Source organism: Silurus meridionalis, chromosome 4 (assembly GCF_014805685.1).
Source record: "Silurus meridionalis isolate SWU-2019-XX chromosome 4, ASM1480568v1, whole genome shotgun sequence".
Lineage (NCBI taxonomy): Eukaryota > Metazoa > Chordata > Actinopteri > Siluriformes > Siluridae > Silurus > Silurus meridionalis.
In genome coordinates, this window is record NC_060887.1 from 36251195 (window position 1) to 36263704 (window position 12510).

General features: G+C 47.5%; 24 non-coding genes across 24 annotated transcripts; all 24 read left to right on the forward strand.

Annotated features, from left to right (window-relative positions):
• Positions 1–342: 342 nt before the first annotated feature.
• On the forward strand, positions 343–503 carry LOC124385379. Its single transcript, XR_006925757.1, has one exon. It is a non-coding gene; the product is annotated as a U1 spliceosomal RNA (small nuclear RNA).
• Positions 504–840: 337 nt separating this feature from the next.
• LOC124385375 lies at positions 841–1002 on the forward strand. Its single transcript, XR_006925753.1, has one exon. It is a non-coding gene; the product is annotated as a U1 spliceosomal RNA (small nuclear RNA).
• Positions 1003–1373: 371 nt separating this feature from the next.
• On the forward strand, positions 1374–1532 carry LOC124385385. Its single transcript, XR_006925762.1, has one exon. It is a non-coding gene; the product is annotated as a U1 spliceosomal RNA (small nuclear RNA).
• Positions 1533–1870: 338 nt separating this feature from the next.
• On the forward strand, positions 1871–2031 carry LOC124385376. The gene has a single exon (XR_006925754.1). It is a non-coding gene; the product is annotated as a U1 spliceosomal RNA (small nuclear RNA).
• A 353-nt stretch (positions 2032–2384) lies between these two features.
• Positions 2385–2543, forward strand: LOC124385378. Its single transcript, XR_006925756.1, has one exon. It is a non-coding gene; the product is annotated as a U1 spliceosomal RNA (small nuclear RNA).
• Positions 2544–2888: 345 nt separating this feature from the next.
• Positions 2889–3045, forward strand: LOC124385393. Its single transcript, XR_006925770.1, has one exon. It is a non-coding gene; the product is annotated as a U1 spliceosomal RNA (small nuclear RNA).
• Positions 3046–3388: 343 nt separating this feature from the next.
• On the forward strand, positions 3389–3552 carry LOC124385374. Its single transcript, XR_006925752.1, has one exon. It is a non-coding gene; the product is annotated as a U1 spliceosomal RNA (small nuclear RNA).
• A 354-nt stretch (positions 3553–3906) lies between these two features.
• On the forward strand, positions 3907–4070 carry LOC124385383. Its single transcript, XR_006925760.1, has one exon. It is a non-coding gene; the product is annotated as a U1 spliceosomal RNA (small nuclear RNA).
• A 353-nt stretch (positions 4071–4423) lies between these two features.
• Positions 4424–4587, forward strand: LOC124385368. Its single transcript, XR_006925746.1, has one exon. It is a non-coding gene; the product is annotated as a U1 spliceosomal RNA (small nuclear RNA).
• A 354-nt stretch (positions 4588–4941) lies between these two features.
• LOC124385391 lies at positions 4942–5101 on the forward strand. The gene has a single exon (XR_006925768.1). It is a non-coding gene; the product is annotated as a U1 spliceosomal RNA (small nuclear RNA).
• A 353-nt stretch (positions 5102–5454) lies between these two features.
• Positions 5455–5613, forward strand: LOC124385384. Its single transcript, XR_006925761.1, has one exon. It is a non-coding gene; the product is annotated as a U1 spliceosomal RNA (small nuclear RNA).
• Positions 5614–5959: 346 nt separating this feature from the next.
• LOC124385369 lies at positions 5960–6123 on the forward strand. Its single transcript, XR_006925747.1, has one exon. It is a non-coding gene; the product is annotated as a U1 spliceosomal RNA (small nuclear RNA).
• Positions 6124–6477: 354 nt separating this feature from the next.
• LOC124385394 lies at positions 6478–6641 on the forward strand. The gene has a single exon (XR_006925771.1). It is a non-coding gene; the product is annotated as a U1 spliceosomal RNA (small nuclear RNA).
• A 350-nt stretch (positions 6642–6991) lies between these two features.
• On the forward strand, positions 6992–7155 carry LOC124385363. Its single transcript, XR_006925742.1, has one exon. It is a non-coding gene; the product is annotated as a U1 spliceosomal RNA (small nuclear RNA).
• Positions 7156–7510: 355 nt separating this feature from the next.
• Positions 7511–7674, forward strand: LOC124385351. The gene has a single exon (XR_006925730.1). It is a non-coding gene; the product is annotated as a U1 spliceosomal RNA (small nuclear RNA).
• A 355-nt stretch (positions 7675–8029) lies between these two features.
• LOC124385352 lies at positions 8030–8193 on the forward strand. The gene has a single exon (XR_006925731.1). It is a non-coding gene; the product is annotated as a U1 spliceosomal RNA (small nuclear RNA).
• Positions 8194–8548: 355 nt separating this feature from the next.
• Positions 8549–8712, forward strand: LOC124385353. The gene has a single exon (XR_006925732.1). It is a non-coding gene; the product is annotated as a U1 spliceosomal RNA (small nuclear RNA).
• A 348-nt stretch (positions 8713–9060) lies between these two features.
• Positions 9061–9224, forward strand: LOC124385354. The gene has a single exon (XR_006925733.1). It is a non-coding gene; the product is annotated as a U1 spliceosomal RNA (small nuclear RNA).
• A 346-nt stretch (positions 9225–9570) lies between these two features.
• LOC124385388 lies at positions 9571–9728 on the forward strand. The gene has a single exon (XR_006925765.1). It is a non-coding gene; the product is annotated as a U1 spliceosomal RNA (small nuclear RNA).
• A 354-nt stretch (positions 9729–10082) lies between these two features.
• On the forward strand, positions 10083–10246 carry LOC124385355. The gene has a single exon (XR_006925734.1). It is a non-coding gene; the product is annotated as a U1 spliceosomal RNA (small nuclear RNA).
• A 352-nt stretch (positions 10247–10598) lies between these two features.
• LOC124385377 lies at positions 10599–10760 on the forward strand. Its single transcript, XR_006925755.1, has one exon. It is a non-coding gene; the product is annotated as a U1 spliceosomal RNA (small nuclear RNA).
• Positions 10761–11108: 348 nt separating this feature from the next.
• LOC124385380 lies at positions 11109–11268 on the forward strand. Its single transcript, XR_006925758.1, has one exon. It is a non-coding gene; the product is annotated as a U1 spliceosomal RNA (small nuclear RNA).
• A 344-nt stretch (positions 11269–11612) lies between these two features.
• On the forward strand, positions 11613–11769 carry LOC124385389. Its single transcript, XR_006925766.1, has one exon. It is a non-coding gene; the product is annotated as a U1 spliceosomal RNA (small nuclear RNA).
• A 343-nt stretch (positions 11770–12112) lies between these two features.
• On the forward strand, positions 12113–12270 carry LOC124385395. The gene has a single exon (XR_006925772.1). It is a non-coding gene; the product is annotated as a U1 spliceosomal RNA (small nuclear RNA).
• The last annotated feature ends 240 nt before the right edge of the window (positions 12271–12510 follow it).

Consider the following 12510-nt stretch of genomic DNA (forward strand, 5'->3'; position numbering starts at 1 on the left):
TCTGGTGAAGCAAAATTAGAACAACACTTCTTGACTGCTTTTAGAGATTTTTCTTTATCTTGCCCCACAAAGAAAATTCGCAAGTGTGCAAGAAATCAAGGATCCAGACCAGATGTCTGTGTGTTTGTTTTTATTTTTCTATCAGTCTAATTCAACTCACAGGTCCACATCTATCCTGATTAGTAGAGGGAGCCCGCCCGCATGAGATCCCCGCTAGGATAGAGCGCAGACTCTGGAGGGGATTGGCTATGAACTCCTCAAAGACCTGTCCTGAAGCGTTCTTCACCCTCATCCAGCTGCCTACACCCCCTCAGGGCACATCTCAGGCAGACAAATGAATTCATACTTACCTGGCAGGGGCAATACCATGATCAAGACGGTGGTTTGCCCAAAGCGAGGCTCAGCCATTGCACTCAGGCTGTGCTGACCTTTGCGAATTCCCCAAATGTGGAATCTCGACTGCATAATTTCTGATAGTGGGGGACTGTGTTCGCTCTCCCTGTCTTTTTATTCTGGTGAAGCAAAAATTAGAACAACACTTCTTGACTGCATTTAGAGATTTTTCTTTATCTTGCACCCACAAAGAAAATTTGCAAGTGTGCAAGAAATCAAGGATCCAGACCAGATGTCTGTGTGTTTGTTTTTTATTTTTCTATCAGTCTAATTCAACTCACAAGGTCCACATCTATCCTGATTAGTAGAGGAAGCCCGCCCGCATGAGATCCCCGCTAGGATAGAGCGCAGACTCTGGATCGGATTGGCCAGGAACTGGCCTGAAGACCTGGCTCATCCAGCTGCCTACACCCCCTCAGGGCACATCTCAGGCAGACAAATGAATTCATACTTACCTGGCAGGGGCAATACCATGATCAAGACGGTGGTTTGCCCAAAGCGAGGCTCAGCCATTGCACTCAGGCTGTGCTGACCTTTGCAATTCCCCAAATGTGGAATCTCGACTGCATAATTTCTGATAGTGGGGGACTGTGTTCGCGCTCCCCCCTGTCTCTTTATTCTGGTGAAGCAAAAATTAGAACAACACTTCTTGACTGCATTTAGAGATTTTTCTTTATCTTGCACCCACAAAGAAAATTCGCAAGTGTGCAAGAAATCAAGGATCCAGACCAGATCCAGACCAAATCAAAGATCCAGACTGTGTGTTTGTTTTTTATTTTTCTATCAGTCTAATTCAACTCACGAGGTCCACATCTATCCTGATTAGTAGAGGAGCCGCCCGCATGAGATCCCGCTAGGATAGGCGCAGACTCTGGATCGGATTGGCCAGGAACTCCTCAAAGACCTGTCCTGGGCGTTCTTCACCCTCATCCAGCTGCCTACACCCCCTCAGGGCACATCTCAGGCAGACAAATGAATTCATACTTACCTGGCAGGGGCAATACCATGATCAAGACGGTGGTTTGCCCAAAGCGAGGCTCAGCCATTGCACTCAGGCTGTGCTGACCTTTGCGAATTCCCCAAATGTGGAATCTCGACTGCATAATTTCTGATAGTGGGGACTGTGTTCGCTCTCCCTGTCTTTTTATTCTGGTGAAGCAAAAATTAGAACAACACTTCTTGACTGCATTTAGAGATTTTTCTTTATCTTGCACCCACAAAGAAAATTCACGAGTGTGCAAGAAATCAAGGATCCAGACCAGATGTCTGTGTGTTTGTTTTTTATTTTTCTATCAGTCTAATTCAACTCACAAGGTCCACATCTATCCTGATTAGTAGAGGAGGCCCGCCCGCATGAGATCCCCGCTAGGATAGAGCGCAGACTCTGGATCGGATTGGCCAGGAACTGGCCTGAAGACCTGGCTCATCCAGCTGCCTACACCCCCTCAGGGCACATCTCAGGCAGACAAATGAATTCATACTTACCTGGCAGGGGCAATACCATGATCAAGACGGTGGTTTGCCCAAAGCGAGGCTCAGCCATTGCACTCAGGCTGTGCTGACCTTTGAATTCCCCAAATGTGGAATCTCGACTGCATAATTTCTGATAGTGGGGGACTGCGTTCGCGCTCTCCCCTGTCTTTTTATTCTGGTGAAGCAAAAATTAGAACAACACTTCTTGACTGCATTTAGAGATTTTTCTTTATCTTGCACCCACAAAGAAAATTCGCAAGTGTGCAAGAAATCAAGGATCCAGACCAGATGTCTGTGTGTTTGTTTTTTATTTTTCTATCAGTCTAATTCAACTCACGAGGTCCACATCTATCCTGATTAGTAGAGGGAGCCCGCCCGCATGAGATCCCCGCTAGGATAGAGCGCAGACTCTGGAGGGGATTGGCTATGAACTCCTCAAAGACCTGTCCTGAAGCGTTCTTCACCTCATCCAGCTGCCTACACCCCTCAGGGCACATCTCAGGCAGACAAATGAATTCATACTTACCTGGCAGGGGCAATACCATGATCAAGACGGTGGTTTGCCCAAAGCGAGGCTCAGCCATTGCACTCAGGCTGTGCTGACCTTTGCGAATTCCCCAAATGTGGAATCTCGACTGCATAATTTCTGATAGTGGGGACTGCGTTCGCTCTCCCTGTCTCTTTATTCTGGTGAAGCAAAATTAGATGAACACTTCTTGACTGCTTTTAGAGATTTTTCTTTATCTTGCACCCACAAAGAAAATTCAAGTGTGCAAGAAATCAAGGATCCAGACCAGATGTCTGTGTGTTTGTTTTTATTTTTCTATCAGTCTAATTCAACTCACAGGTCCACATCTATCCTGATTAGTAGAGGAGCCGCCCGCATGAGATCCCGCTAGGATAGAGCGCAGACTCTGGATCGGATTGGCCAGGAACTCCTCAAAGACCTGTCCTGAGCGTTCTTCACCCTCATCCAGCTGCCTACACCCCTCAGGGCACATCTCAGGCAGACAAATGAATTCATACTTACCTGGCAGGGGCAATACCATGATCAAGGCGGTGGTTTGCCCAAAGCGAGGCTCAGCCATTGCACTCAGGCTGTGCTGACCTTTGAATTCCCCAAATGTGGAATCTCGACTGCATAATTTCTGATAGTGGGGACTGCGTTCGCTCTCCCTGTCTCTTTATTCTGGTGAAGCAAAATTAGATGAACACTTCTTGACTGCATTTAGAGATTTTTCTTTATCTTGCACCCACAAAGAAAATTCAAGTGTGCAAGAAATCAAGGATCCAGACCAGATGTCTGTGTGTTTGTTTTTATTTTTCTATCAGTCTAATTCAACTCACAGGTCCACATCTATCCTGATTAGTAGAGGAGCCCGCATGAGATCCCGCTAGGATAGAGCGCAGACTCTGGATCGGATTGGCCAGGAACTCCTCAAAGACCTGTCCTGAGCGTTCTTCAACCTCATCCAGCTGCCTACACCCCTGCAGGGCACATCTCAGGCAGACAAATGAATTCATACTTACCTGGCAGGGGCAATACCATGATCAAGACGGTGGTTTGCCCAAAGCGAGGCTCAGCCATTGCACTCAGGCTGTGTTGACCTTTGCGAATTCCCCAAATGTGGGAGTCTCAACTGCATAATTTCTTATAGTGGGGAACTGCGTTCGCGCTCTCCCCTGTCTCTCTATTCTGGTGAAGCAAAAATTAGATGAGCATTTCTCGACTGCTTTTAGAGGTTTTTCTTTATCTTGCCCCCACAAAGACAATTCTCAAGCGTGCAAGAAATCAAGGATCCAGACCAGATGTCTGTGTGTTTGTTTTTTATTTTTCTATCAGTCTAATTCAACTCACAAGGTCCACATCTATCCTGATTAGTAGAGGGAGCCGCTCCCATGAGATCCACGCTAGGATAGAGCGCAGACTCTGGAGGGGATTGGCCAGGAACTCCTCAAAGACCTGTCCTGAAGCGTTCTTCACCCTCATCCAGCTGCCTACACCCCCTCAGGGCACATCTCAGGCAGACAAATGAATTCATACTTACCTGGCAGGGGCAATACCATGATCAAGACGGTGGTTTGCCCAAAGCGAGGCTCAGCCATTGCACTCAGGCTGTGCTGACCTTTGCGAATTCCCCAAATGTGGGAATCTCGACTGCATAATTTCTGATAGTGGGGGACTGCGTTCGCGCTCTCCCCTGTCTCTTTATTCTGGTGAAGCAAAAATTAGATGAACACTTCTTGACTGCATTTAGAGTTTTTTCTTTATCTTGCCCCACAAAGACAATTCTCAAGCGTGCAAGAAATCAAGGATCCAGACCAGATGTCTGTGTGTTTGTTTTTTATTTTTCTATCAGTCTAATTCAACTCACAAGGTCCACATCTATCCTGATTAGTAGAGGGAGCCCCTCCCATGAGATCCACGCTAGGATAGAGCGCAGACTCTGGAGGGGATTGGCCAGGAACTCCTCAAAGACCTGTCCTGAAGCGTTCTTCACCCTCATCCAGCTGCCTACACCCCCTCAGGGCACATCTCAGGCAGACAAATGAATTCATACTTACCTGGCAGGGGCAATACCATGATCAAGACGGTGGTTTGCCCAAAGCGAGGCTCAGCCATTGCACTCAGGCTGTGCTGACCTTTGCGAATTCCCCAAATGTGGGAATCTCGACTGCATAATTTCTGATAGTGGGGGACTGCGTTCGTGCTCTCCCTGTCTCTTTATTCTGGTGAAGCAAAAATTAGATGAGAATTTCTTGACCGCTTTTAGAGGTTTTTCTTTATCTCTCCCCCACAAAAACAATTCTCATGTGTGCAAGAAGTCAAGGAGCCAGACCAGATGTCTGTGTGTTTGTTTTTTATTTTTCTATCAGTCTAATTCAACTCACGAGGTCCACATCTATCCTGATTAGTAGAGGGAGCCCGCCCGCATGAGATCCCCGCTAGGATAGAGCGCAGACTCTGGAGGGGATTGGCCAGGAACTCCTCAAGGACCTGGCCTGAAGCGTTCTTCACCCTCATCCAGCTGCCTACACCCCCTCAGGGCACATCTCAGGCAGACAAATGAATTCATACTTACCTGGCAGGGGCAATACCATGATCAAGACGGTGGTTTGCCCAAAGCGAGGCTCAGCCATTGCACTCAGACTGTGCTGACCTTTGCGAATTCCTCAAATGCGTGAATCTCGACTGCATAATTTCTGATAGTGGGGACTGCGTTCGCTCTCCCTGTCTCTTTATTCTGGTGAAGCAAAAATTAGATGAACACTTCTAGACTGCTTTTAGAGTTTTTTCTTTATCTTGCACCCACAAAGAAAATTCACAAGTGTGCAAGAAATCAAGGATCCAGACCAGATGTCTGTGTGTTTGTTTTTTATTTTTCTATCAGTCTAATTCAACTCACAAGGTCCACATCTATCCTGATTAGTAGAGGAGCCGCCGCATGAGATCCCCGCTAGGATAGAGCGCAGACTCTGGAGGGGTTTTGGCCAGGAACTACTCAAGGACCTGGCCTGAAGCGTTCTTCACCCACATCCAGCTGCCTACACCCCTGCAGGGCACATCTCAGGCAGACAAATGAATTCATACTTACCTGGCAGGGGCAATACCATGATCAAGACGGTGGTTTGCCCAAAGCGAGGCTCAGCCATTGCACTCAGGCTGTGCTGACCTTGCGAATTCCCCAAATGTGGGAATCTCGACTGCATAATTTCTGATAGTGGGGACTGCGTTCGCTCTCCCTGTCTCTTTATTCTGGTGAAGCAAAAATTAGATGAACACTTCTTGACTGCTTTTAGAGGTTTTTCTTTATCTTGCACCCACGAAGAAAATTCAAGTGTGCAAGAAATCAAGGATCCAGACCAGATGTCTGTGTGTTTGTTTTTTATTTTTCTATCAGTCTAATTCAACTCACAAGGTCCACATCTATCCTGATTAGTAGAGGAGCCCGCCGCATGAGATCCCGCTAGGATAGAGCGCAGACTCTGGAGGATTGGCCAGAACTCCTCAAAGACCTGTCCTGAAGCGTTCTTCACCTCATCCAGCTGCCTACACCCCTGCAGGGCACATCTCAGGCAGACAAATGAATTCATACTTACCTGGCAGGGGCAATACCATGATCAAGACGGTGGTTTGCCCAAAGCGAGGCTCAGCCATTGCACTCAGGCTGTGCTGACCTTTGCAAATTCCTCAAATGTGGGAATCTCGACTGCATAATTTCTGATAGTGGGGGACTGCGTTCGCGCTCTCCCCTGTCTCTTTATTCTGGTGAAGCAAAAATTAGATGAGAATTTCTTGACCGCTTTTAGAGGTTTTTCTTTATCTCTCCCCCACAAAGACAATTCTCAAGTGTGCAAGAATTCAAGGATCCAGACCAGATGTCTGTGTGTTTGTTTTTTATTTTTCTATCAGTCTAATTCAACTCACAAGGTCCACATCTATCCTGATTAGTAGAGGGAGCCCGCCGCATGAGATCCCCGCTAGGATAGAGCGCAGACTCTGGAGGGGATTGGCCAGGAACTCCTCAAGGACCTGGCCTGAAGCGTTCTTCACCCTCATCCAGCTGCCTACACCCCTGCAGGGCACATCTCAGGCAGACAAATGAATTCATACTTACCTGGCAGGGGCAATACCATGATCAAGACGGTGGTTTGCCCAAAGCGAGGCTCAGCCATTGCACTCAGGCTGTGCTGACCTTTGCGAATTCCCCAAATGTGGGAATCTCGACTGCATAATTTCTGATAGTGGGGGACTGCGTTCGCGCTCTCCCCTGTCTCTTTATTCTGGTGAAGCAAAAATTAGATGAACACTTCTTGACTGCTTTTAGAGGTTTTTCTTTATCTTGCCCCACAAAGACAATTCTCAAGCGTGCAAGAAATCAAGGATCCAGACCAGATGTCTGTGTGTTTGTTTTTTATTTTTCTATCAGTCTAATTCAACTCACAAGGTCCACATCTATCCTGATTAGTAGAGGGAGCCCGCCCGCATGAGATCCCGCTAGGATAGGCGCAGACTCTGGAGGATTGGCCAGGAACTCCTCAAGGACCTGGCCTGAAGCGTTCTTCACCCTCATCCAGCTGCCTACACCCCCTCAGGGCACATCTCAGGCAGACAAATGAATTCATACTTACCTGGCAGGGGCAATACCATGATCAAGACGGTGGTTTGCCCAAAGCGAGGCTCAGCCATTGCACTCAGGCTGTGCTGACCTTTGCGAATTCCCCAAATGTGGGAATCTCGACTGCATAATTTCTGATAGTGGGGGACTGTGTTCGCGCTCTCCCCTGTCTCTTTATTCTGGTGAAGCAAAAATTAGAACAACACTTCTTGACTGCATTTAGAGATTTTTCTTTATCTTGCACCCACAAAGAAAATTCGCAAGTGTGCAAGAAATCAAGGATCCAGACCAGATGTCTGTGTGTTTGTTTTTTATTTTTCTATCAGTCTAATTCAACTCACGAGGTCCACATCTATCCTGATTAGTAGAGGGAGCCCGCCCGCATGAGATCCCCGCTAGGATAGAGCGCAGACTCTGGAGGGGATTGGCTATGAACTCCTCAAAGACCTGTCCTGAAGCGTTCTTCACCCTCATCCAGCTGCCTACACCCCCTCAGGGCACATCTCAGGCAGACAAATGAATTCATACTTACCTGGCAGGGGCAATACCATGATCAAGACGGTGGTTTGCCCAAAGCGAGGCTCAGCCATTGCACTCAGGCTGTGCTGACCTTTGCGAATTCCCCAAATGTGGGAATCTCGACTGCATAATTTCTGATAGTGGGGGACTGCGTTCGCGCTCTCCCCTGTCTTTTTATTCTGGTGAAGCAAAAATTAGAACAACACTTCTTGACTGCATTTAGAGATTTTTCTTTATCTTGCACCCACAAAGAAAATTCGCAAGTGTGCAAGAAATCAAGGATCCAGACCAGATGTCTGTGTGTTTGTTTTTTATTTTTCTATCAGTCTAATTCAACTCACAAGGTCCACATCTATCCTGATTAGTAGAGGGAGCCCGCCCGCATGAGATCCCCGCTAGGATAGAGCGCAGACTCTGGAGGGGATTGGCCAGGAACTCCTCAAAGACCTGTCCTGAAGCGTTCTTCACCCTCATCCAGCTGCCTACACCCCCTCAGGGCACATCTCAGGCAGACAAATGAATTCATACTTACCTGGCAGGGGCAATACCATGATCAAGACGGTGGTTTGCCCAAAGCGAGGCTCAGCCATTGCACTCAGGCTGTGCTGACCTTTGCGAATTCCCCAAATGTGGGAATCTCGACTGCATAATTTCTGATAGTGGGGGACTGCGTTCGCGCTCTCCCCTGTCTCTTTATTCTGGTGAAGCAAAAATTAGATGAACACTTCTTGACTGCTTTTAGAGATTTTTCTTTATCTTGCACCCACAAAGACAATTCTCAAGTGTGCAAGAAATCAAGGATCCAGACCAGATGTCTGTGTGTTTGTTTTTTATTTTTCTATCAGTCTAATTCAACTCACAAGGTCCACATCTATCCTGATTAGTAGAGGAAGCCCGCCCGCATGAGATCCCCGCTAGGATAGAGCGCAGACTCTGGATCGGATTGGCCAGGAACTCCTCAAAGACCTGTCCTGAAGCGTTCTTCACCCTCATCCAGCTGCCTACACCCCCTCAGGGCACATCTCAGGCAGACAAATGAATTCATACTTACCTGGCAGGGGCAATACCATGATCAAGACGGTGGTTTGCCCAAAGCGAGGCTCAGCCATTGCACTCAGGCTGTGCTGACCTTTGCGAATTCCCCAAATGTGGGAATCTCGACTGCATAATTTCTGATAGTGGGGGACTGCGTTCGCGCTCTCCCCTGTCTCTTTATTCTGGTGAAGCAAAAATTAGATGAACACTGCTTGCCTGCTTTTAGAGGTTTGTCTTTATCTTGCCCCACAAAGACAATTCTCAAGTGTGCAAGAAATCAAGGATCCAGACCAGATGTCTGTGTGTTTGTTTTTTATTTTTCTATCAGTCTAATTCAACTCACAAGGTCCACATCTATCCTGATTAGTAGAGGGAGCCCGCCGCATGAGATCCCCGCTAGGATAGAGCGCAGACTCTGGAGGGGATTGGCCAGGAACTCCTCAAAGACCTGGCCTGAAGACCTGGCTCATCCAGCTGCCTACACCCCCTCAGGGCACATCTCAGGCAGACAAATGAATTCATACTTACCTGGCAGGGGCAATACCATGATCAAGACGGTGGTTTGCCCAAAGCGAGGCTCAGCCATTGCACTCAGGCTGTGCTGACCTTTGCGAATTCCCCAAATGTGGGAATCTCGACTGCATAATTTCTGATAGTGGGGGACTGCGTTCGCGCTCTCCCCTGTCTTTTATTCTGGTGAAGCAAAAATTAGATGAGCATTTCTTGACCGCTTTTAGAGGTTTTTCTTTATCTTGCCCCCACAAAGACAATTCTCAAGTGTGCAAGAAATCAAGGATCCAGACCAGATGTCTGTGTGTTTGTTTTTTATTTTTCTATCAGTCTAATTCAACTCACAAGGTCCACATCTATCCTGATTAGTAGAGGGAGCCCGCCCGCATGAGATCCCCGCTAGGATAGAGCGCAGACTCTGGAGGATTGGCCAGAACTCCTCAAAGACCTGGCCTGAAGACCTGGCTCATCCAGCTGCCTACACCCCCTCAGGGCACATCTCAGGCAGACAAATGAATTCATACTTACCTGGCAGGGGCAATACCATGATCAAGACGGTGGTTTGCCCAAAGCGAGGCTCAGCCATTGCACTCAGGCTGTGCTGACCTTTGCGAATTCCCCAAATGTGGGAATCTCGACTGCATTATTTCTGATAGTGGGGACTGTTCGCTCTCCCTGTCTCTTTATTCTGGTGAAGCAAAAATTAGATGAACACTTCTTGACTGCTTTTAGAGGTTTTTCTTTATCTTGCCCCACAAAGACAATTCTCATGTGTGCAAGAAGTCAAGGAGCCAGACCAGATGTCTGTGTGTTTGTTTTTTATTTTTCTATCAGTCTAATTCAACTCACGAGGTCCACATCTATCCTGATTAGTAGAGGGAGCCCGCCCGCATGAGATCCCTGCTAGGATAGAGCGCAGACTCTGGAGGGGATTGGCCAGGAACTCCTCAAAGACCTGTCCTGAAGCGTTCTTCACCCTCATCCAGCTGCCTACACCCCCTCAGGGCACATCTCAGGCAGACAAATGAATTCATACTTACCTGGCAGGGGCAATACCATGATCAAGACGGTGGTTTGCCCAAAGCGAGGCTCAGCCATTGCACTCAGGCTGTGCTGACCTTTGCGAATTCCCCAAATGTGGGAATCTCGACTGCATAATTTCTGATAGTGGGGGACTGCGTTCGCGCTCTCCCCTGTCTCTTTATTCTGGTGAAGCAAAAATTAGAACAACACTTCTTGACTGCATTTAGAGATTTTTCTTTATCTTGCACCCACAAAGACAATTCTCAAGCGTGCAATAAATCAAGGATGCAGACCAGTTGTCTGTGTGTTTGTTTTTTATTTTTCTATCAGTCTAATTCAACTCACAAGGTCCACATCTATCCTGATTAGTAGAGGAGCCCGCCCGCATGAGATCCCGCTAGGATAGGCGCAGACTCTGGAGGGGATTGGCCAGGAACTCCTCAAAGACCTGTCCTGAAGCGTTCTTCACCCTCATCCAGCTGCCTACACCCCCTCAGGGCACATCTCAGGCAGACAAATGAATTCATACTTACCTGGCAGGGGCAATACCATGATCAAGACGGTGGTTTGCCCAAAGCGAGGCTCAGCCATTGCACTCAGGCTGTGCTGACCTTTGCGAATTCCCCAAATGTGGGAATCTCGACTGCATAATTTCTGATAGTGGGGGACTGTGTTCGCTCTCCCTGTCTTTTATTCTGGTGAAGCAAAATTAGATGAACCCTGCTTGACTGCATTTAGAGATTTTTCTTTATCTTGCCCCACAAAGAAAATTCAAGTGTGCAAGAAATCAAGGATCCAGACCAGATGTCTGTGTGTTTGTTTTTTATTTTTCTATCAGTCTAATTCAACTCACAAAGTCCACATCTATCCTGATTAGTAGAGGGAGCCAGCCCGCATGAGATCCCCGCTAGGATAGAGCGCAGACTCTGGAGGGGATTGGCTATGAACTCCTCAAAGACCTGTCCTGAAGCGTTCTTCACCTCATCCAGCTGCCTACACCCCCTCAGGGCACATCTCAGGCAGACAAATGAATTCATACTTACCTGGCAGGGGCAATACCATGATCAAGGCGGTGGTTTGCCCAAAGCGAGGCTCAGCCATTGCACTCAGGCTGTGCTGACCTTTGCGAATTCCCCAAATGTGGGAATCTCGACTGCATAATTTCTGATAGTGGGGACTGCGTTCGCTCTCCCTGTCTTTTATTCTGGTGAAGCAAAATTAGATTAACACTTCTTGACTGCATTTAGAGATTTTTCTTTATCTTGCACCCACAAAGAAAATTCGCAAGTGTGCAAGAAATCAAGGATCCAGACCAGATGTCTGTGTGTTTGTTTTTTATTTTTCTATCAGTCTAATTCAACTCACGAGGTCCACATCTATCCTGATTAGTAGAGGAGCCGCCGCATGAGATCCCGCTAGGATAGGCGCAGACTCTGGAGGATTGGCCATGAACTCCTCAAAGACCTGTCCTGAGCGTTCTTCACCTCATCCAGCTGCCTACACCCCCTCAGGGCACATCTCAGGCAGACAAATGAATTCATACTTACCTGGCAGGGGCAATACCATGATCAAGACGGTGGTTTGCCCAAAGCGAGGCTCAGCCATTGCACTCAGGCTGTGCTGACCTTTGCAATTCCCCAAATGTGGGAATCTCGACTGCATAATTTCTGATAGTGGGGACTGTTCGCTCTCCCTGTCTTTTATTCTGGTGAAGCAAAATTAGATGAACCCTGCTTGACTGCATTTAGAGGTTTTTCTTTATCTTGCACCCACAAAGAAAATTCAAGTGTGCAAGAAATCAAGGATCCAGACCAGATGTCTGTGTGTTTGTTTTTTATTTTTCTATCAGTCTAATTCAACTCACGAGGTCCACATCTATCCTGATTAGTAGAGGAGCCGCCGCATGAGATCCCGCTAGGATAGGCGCAGACTCTGGATCGGATTGGCCAGGAACTCCTCAAGACCTGTCCTGAGCGTTCTTCACCTCATCCAGCTGCCTACACCCCCTCAGGGCACATCTCAGGCAGACAAACAAATTCATACTTACCTGGCAGGCGCAATATCATGATCAGAACTGTGGTTTGCCCAAAGCGAGGCTCAGCCATTGCACTCAGGCTGTGCTGACCTGCGAATTCCCCAAATGTGGGAATCTCGACTGCATAATTTCTGATAGTGGGGACTGCGTTCGCTCTCCCTGTCTCTTTATTCTGGTGAAGCAAAAATTAGATGAACACTTCTTGACTGCTTTTAGAGGTTTTTCTTTATCTTGCACCCACGAAGAAAATTCGCAAGCGTGCAAGAAATCAAGGATCCAGACCAGATGTCTGTGTGTTTGTTTTTTATTTTTCTATCAGTCTAATTCAACTCACAGGTCCACATCTATCCTGATTAGTAGAGGAGCCGCCCGCATGAGATCCCGCTAGGATAGAGCGCAGAC